This window comes from Neolamprologus multifasciatus, chromosome 10 (genome assembly GCF_963576455.1).
Source record: "Neolamprologus multifasciatus chromosome 10, fNeoMul1.2, whole genome shotgun sequence".
Taxonomy (NCBI): Eukaryota; Metazoa; Chordata; class Actinopteri; order Cichliformes; family Cichlidae; genus Neolamprologus; species Neolamprologus multifasciatus.
In genome coordinates, this window is record NC_140448.1 from 30,859,419 (window position 1) to 30,866,373 (window position 6,955).

At 42.0% G+C, this 6,955-nt stretch overlaps 1 protein-coding gene across 8 annotated transcripts in view; it reads left to right on the forward strand.

Annotated features, from left to right (window-relative positions):
* Positions 1 to 6,955, forward strand: part of sgcd (sarcoglycan, delta (dystrophin-associated glycoprotein)) — a 598,968-nt gene that overhangs the window by 497,594 nt on the left and 94,419 nt on the right. The gene's annotated exons all lie outside the window — the stretch shown is intronic.

A 6,955-nucleotide genomic window follows, 5' to 3' on the forward strand; every position in this document is an offset into this window, starting at 1 on the left:
CGACTCACAGACCGGTACCAGTCCGAGGCCCGGGGGTTGGGGACAGCTGGCTTAGACATTATAGGTTTGAAGGATAGAGTTGTATGAACCATCTAGACCAGGCGTCTCAAACTCCAGGCCTCGAGGGCCGGTGTCCTGCAGGTTTTAGGCCTCTGGAGAACTTCAAGACATGTTGAGGAGGTCATTTAGCCATTTAAATCAGCTGTGTTGGTTCAAGGGCACATCTAAAACCTGCAGGACACCGGCCCTCGAGGCCTGGAGTTCGAGATCCCTGATCTAGACTCTAGGGCCATGCTGAGTGAATATTGTGTTTATGTGGGCAAAAGATTCTTGGCTTTTCAGGAATTTGTTGCAAGGGGAGGATAAATTGGCATGTAATACAATCGCTAAGAGATCCAGAGGTGTTGATCAGGAATGGGCATGGTGGAGCCTTCCACGGAAAACTGTAATGTGGTCTAAATCAACGGTCCCCAACCTTTTTTGCGCCACGGACCGGTTTATGCCCGACAATATTTTCACGGACCGGCCTTTAAGGTGTCGCGGATAAATACAACAAAATAAAACTAGTACCGGTACCGAAAAAAAGAAGATTTATTCATAACACACGTGAAAAGACCCAGGAAAACCGAGTTAACGATAAAAACGATAACAAAATAACGCTGAAAACCGATAAAAACCCTGAAAACTATACATTTCACACCTGAGCCTCAACTCTCGCGGCCCGGTACCGAACGACTCACAGACTGGTACTGGTCCAAGGCTAAATTGGCATGTAATATAAATGCAATCCATTATTATTATTATTATTATTAATACAATCGCTAAGAGATCCAGAGGTGTTGATCAGGAATGGGCATGGTGGAGCCTTCCACGGAAAACTGTAATGTGGTCTAAATCATTGACGAAGGTGCCTCGTTATGAAAGTCAGGTTACAGAAGTTGATGTTTGTTTGATGTCTGTGGTAAAAAGTGCAGTGAATATGTGGTCAAAGCAGACCTTTCCAGGGATGCACTGAAAACGCCAAAGCATTGGTACGCTTTGAGAAGGAGACTGGCCAAACTGAAGTTTTTGGAGGTGTTGTGTGCACCACTTTATAGACTTGTTTTGGCGTGTCTACATCAGTTTTCCACACTTATCCAACAGAATGAGTTAAGTTTTCCTGAATGAGATGAACAGTAATACAAAAAATGTAATATTTAGTGAGATAATAACCACCTTCTTTGATTTCTTCCTTCCCTTCCTGTTACTTAAAACCTTTCTCTTTCTCTCTGCTGCTTCCTCTGTGACATCATTCCCCATTATTTTTGCATCTGCCATCATTCACCCGTCTGCTCCATCCATTCAGCAACATTAATAGAGAAACAGATATTTGAGGTCTCTCCTCTTTGACTGGGCCACCCATTTCCAGTTAAGAGCTCCAAAGGGTTCACTCTCTCTGACACACACCTTTCACCGCACTCTGTGTGAGCAATTACTCTTCATCCTCATCTACATTCATTTACATCCTTTCCAGCCTCACTGAGTCAGACTTTATTACTGTCACCGGTCTCGACAAAGTGCTCCTCTTGACGGAGGGAGGCACGGATGGAGGCAGGTGACGGACGAGGAAGGACAGGTAGCGCTGCGAGTTGTTTAATAGAAAGGTGTAGCTTTTATTGCAATATTTATTTCAAAGTCACTTGTCTCACATTTGGTGGCTTAACCAGACTGTATTTAAAAGATGGATGTAGCCAGCTTGACTTCACCCGTTGGCTTCTGGACTGGTTTTTGATGCATTTCAAAGCCTCAAAGGTACAAAACTGGACAAAAGTCTCAAATCATTTCTTTATATGCTGCTAAATGAGAAATGGATGGAAACAAGGCAAAAAAATATTTGTAACAAGTTTGAAAGTTAATATTTGGTCTGACTGTATGTGTGGCAGCTTCTCTGGATCTCTGAAGTAGTCTTCAGGAATCGTTCTCCAGGCTTTTTGAAGGACATTCAAAGCTCTTCCTTGGATGTTTCTCCCTTTTTGTTGTCTGTCAGGATGATCCCACCTGATCCTCAACATCTTCAGTAATGTTGAGGATCAGGCTCTGGGTGTTTTTCGGTCCAGGTTTGCTTTCACTGCATTGGCAGCGTGTTTGGGATCGTTGTCAGTCAGGTGCTTTCTTAGATGTATGAACTTTTTCTCCCCGTTTCCCTTCCTGAAAATGTCGTATTGACAGCCGCCCTTGACTGAGGCCATTTCTGATGAAGCTTCAGTGAACAGTAGATGGACAAACTGAAGGATCAGATCCATCTCTCAGGTCTTTGTTGGATTCATTACCGTTTCATAAGGAGATGATTGCCAGATACTGCACTGTTTTCTCTGAATCATTGTAGGCTCTTTACCTTACAATATAAAGCACCTTGGGGAAACTGTTGATGTGATTTGTGGCTGTATAAATAAACTGATTTGAATTTGTCCACTTGTCAAGTTTGGCAGCTTTTTTTAAAAAACAATTTAAAGCCTGAATCATGAAATAATTGCCATAAAATTCCATTTAAAAAATGGAGTGTTTGCATATTATTTTTGATTTCTATCATATTGGCTACATCTGCCAGTTTTTTTGCATTTGCTTAAAATTTTCAGGGAGGAGAATGATGATGCATGATGCATGCAGACGTCCCAAAAATGAAAAAAATAATTAATTATCAAATATGATACACCAGTTAAGGACACACTGCACACTGTGCTTAGATATGCTGAGTTTGTGCTGAGCTCATGCTCTTGGAGAGTCCTTATTTTGGTGCAAACGTTCTGTTTAGTGCCCGTCAAACTGTTAGTTTTGATGTCTGTGAAGGTTCTCAGTCATCCAGGTCATCGTAGTCTAAGGAGCTTGGAAAGAAAAGCGTCTGGACTTCTTTAAGTTGCTTGAAGACGTTTCACCTCTCATCTGAGAAGCTTCTTCAGTTCTAAGGTCAAATGGTGGAGAGTCCCAGATTTAAGCCCTGTGGGAGTTTCCCCCCCAAGGACCTCCCAATGATCTTCTACCTAATCACACGAGCCAAGGTGTGAAGACGGGTGTAGCTCCACCCCACCTTATCATGCGAATTCCTGAGGTCAGATGGCCCAGGATGTGAGTGGGCGTTAAGGCGTCTGGGGAGGGAACTCAAAACTGGATTATAGATGGCAGAGAGTTGGTGTTGTAAACCACCGCCTCTGTCCAAAATGTGAACATTGGCGTCCTCGAAAGAGTGACCTTTGACCTTAAGATGCAGATGGACAGCTGAGTCTTGTCCTGTGGAGGTCGCTCTTCTGTGTTGTGCCATGCGCTTGTGAAGTGGCTGTTTGGTCCCCCCGATGTAGAGGTCTGAGCATTCCTCGCTGCACTGTACAGCATACAGTAAGTTTGTGTTTAGGAGTTTTGTTTTTGGTATGAACCAGTTTCTGTCTGAGCGTGTTGCTGGGACTGAAGTATACTGGGATGTCGTACTTGGAGAAAACTCTCCTGAGTTTTTCCGATACACCGGCTACATAGGGGATGACAATGTTGTTGCGTTTGTCTTTCTATTCCTCCCGAGTTGGTGTCTGATCTTCTTTTCTGTGCCTCTTTGCTGACTTGATGGAAGCCCAATTAGGACAACTGCATGTCAAATATTCATTGATGATGTTAGTTTTGATATTTATTGTTCTTTCAATAAAGAAATGTGAACAGATTATTTGTTTTTGCTAGAGGTGGGAATCACCATACATCCCACGATACGATATTATCACAATACTTAACGCACGATATGATATTATTGCAATTTTTTAAAATATTTTGCGATATTCAGATTCTGTACATAAAGGTAAACTTTATCAATATTCATTTTCTCTAATATCAAAGTCTCACACTCAGTCTTTCTCTCATTTCAGTTTGATTGTTGACAAACTGAACGGTTTGTATTACAGTCTAGTCCAACTTAACTGAATCAACCATCTGGTACAATTATAGCTATTCTGAACTATGCAGTTTATGAAAACTATGCAGCCCCTTCAGCAACTGAAGAATTTGAAAGTAAATTAAAACAAAATATAATTTTACATTAAATAAAAGTTTTAAACTTAATTTAAATAAAACATGTCTTAAATTAAAATAAGTAAACTGTCATGTTTATTGCTGCCAAAAACAAGTTAAACACATTTGGACAGTGAAGGAATGTCAGGATTGTTGCTCTGAAAAAGGATCAACATGCTCTGAAGTCAGAGCACAAAAACCTTTTTTGTAACAAAATATCGATTTCTGCTGTCCCTGTATCGATACATTATTAGCAAACAAAATATCACGATGCTACACAGTATCCATTTTTCCCCCAGCCCTAGTTTTTGCAAAAGTGCCTCAAGTTGTCTGTTATGTGTAGACACAACACTGGTTCACCTGTTGAGCTACATGTGTTTTTATGCTTAAATAGCTCAAAGAAGCATTCCTCTGATGGATCAGACTGAAGGTGAATGTAAAAGCAGCCAATGTCCAGAGAAAGACTGTGAAAACCCTCAGTAAGCCTGGAGAGCCATTAATCAAGGCTCCTTTAAAAATGACGGCTCCTTGGAAACAGAATATAAAGACACGAAGGCTCGACACAGCGCTACAGCTGCTGTTGTGATTGCTTTTTAAAGGCAGAAGTGACCAAGAGGGTGGAGTGCTGCTCGAATACATAGTTTCACTTACCAAAAACTAAGCACAAACCTCACTGACAGTCTGCATTATCAGTAGGGATGCACCGATACCGATACTGGTATCAGGTATCGGGGCCGATACTGTAAAATGTGTGTGTACTCATACTTGTAAAAGTTAACCGATACCAACTTATTTCATTAATCAGAGGGTGCCTTGTCATTTTTGTTGTAGTTTTTTAGATTGGCCACTAGGGGGACATCCCACGCTAAACAGGCACAGGGTTAGGCGAGTGAGACTGGCGGCTCCAGATAAAAAAGAGAAACTGGAGGCTGCTGTAGCTAGGCTAAACAAAATGTCAGCAGTGTGGAACAGCCAACTTTAACTCAGGTTTTGGAAAAGCGATGAAAAATGTCAAGAGAAAATCCACGGGCAGTTAAAATAACAGAGGCTCTGACTCATTTTATTTCTCTGGATGACCAGCCAATGCTGGTCGTGGAAAACAGAGGATTGCACCGTCTTCTCAGCATACTCGAGCTGCGATATGAAATTCCCAACCGCCCACACATCAGGGAGATAACGGTGCCAAAACTTTCTGAAGAGGTAAAGACAAGCAGTGTGTGCGCGATGTCAGTCCTCGGTTTAACGGCACAGTGGACTGATGATCCACGAGCAGATGAGGAGTTTGTTCGTCAATGCCAAATACTTTCGTTATTTTGTTTGTTTGTTTACAATATGGACACTGCAATAATTTAAAAGTTTATTTTATTTGCAAACCTAATTTGTATTTATTTGATTCCAAACAGAAGTGTTTATTTATTATTCTGAAAGCTCGAGACAATAGTTCAGTGATATTTTGTAAAATTACAGTGCAGTTATGCCTGAGTTTGAATTGCAGCTTCATTAGCTGCTAATTCTTCTTTTACTCAACACAGTTCAAAGAGCCCTTCGTGCTTCCAGGTCATGCCCTCTTGAGACAGACACGGCAGGAAAAACTTGGGAAATCTGAATGAAACTCGAGCTTTCTCAGCAGCTTGGTCCACCGTGGCGACGACACTAAAAAGCAGTCGGGAGCAGTGTCGGAGAGAGAGCACCCGCGATTTGTCAATTACTCCGTTTATCTCCACAGCTGCTCGACGAGGCCGCTCAAGGCGACGGGGATAATCAAACACCTTGGCATCGGCTGCCTCGGCAGACGCAGTCAGCTCTTTCAGCTCCTGAAAGATTTCTGTTATTCTCAAAGGTTCTGAACGTCGGTGCGTTAGACTGAACTGCGCCTCGTGTCTCTTATTGTTTTACTCCCGTGTTTCTTAATCTTCGTCTTTGAGCTTCGCTGCATTTGTCTTATTTCTAATAACCGTGTGAAGATTTTCACCTGAATTTCACTTCTTCCAGTATATTTTCTTTTTTCGCTTCAAGTTTATTTTGTCATTAACACAAAAACACTTTTGCCCCAGACGAGAACAAGCCGAAGGAAGATTCAGTCTTTATATTTCACATTTCACGCTCTGAGAAATGATTCGGTCCGTGCTCAAAATATATTGGAGTCCCGGATGGATCAGGCAGAGATGTTATATTCGCTGTCACTGCTTCTGTTTATTTGGCTGTTGTGGGATCTTAAAGATGGAGTTTGAACTGCAAATATTGATTGTTGTCGTCTAAAGGCAGGAGTGGAAATAACATGTTGTATGTAGCACTGCAACAATCTTTTAGAGAGGAGGTCGGGACGGAGGAGGTGTCTTTTCTTTCCATCTCCTCCATCCCCCGTCAACCAGAGATGGGCAGTAACGCGTTACTGTAATCCGATTACTTTTTTTCAAGTAACAAGTAAAGTAAGGGATTACTATTGCAAAAACAGTAATTAGATTACCGTTACTTTCCCGTAGGAACGCTGCGTTACTGCGTTACTAAAACCGTGATTTTTTTTTTTGCGAGAATGTCTCATGACAGTGACGTAAGCGAGTGCGACGTTCGTGACAACAGCTGTGTGCAGATCAACAATGGATCATATATCGAGTGCAGGAGAGAGTATGAGCGTGCAGCGTTTAAAGCGTGGAAGTACTGACCTTACTTTGAGTTTGATTCCATAAAAAGTGACAAAAACATTAGTGTCCGTTGTGCGTGGGAAGAAAACTTCTTTTTACAGCAAAAAAACCCCTAAACTTCCAAACAAGCACCGAGTAGCTACGACGTAATGGGAAACTCACAGAGAAACTCGCGGATTCTTCCACTGACCGCTGCACACCTGCACCAGGGTAACCCTCCGCCTACCCCACTCCTGCTTTACAGGTGAAAATAGAGCAACAGGATCGCTAGTCTTTGACTTTATTTATTT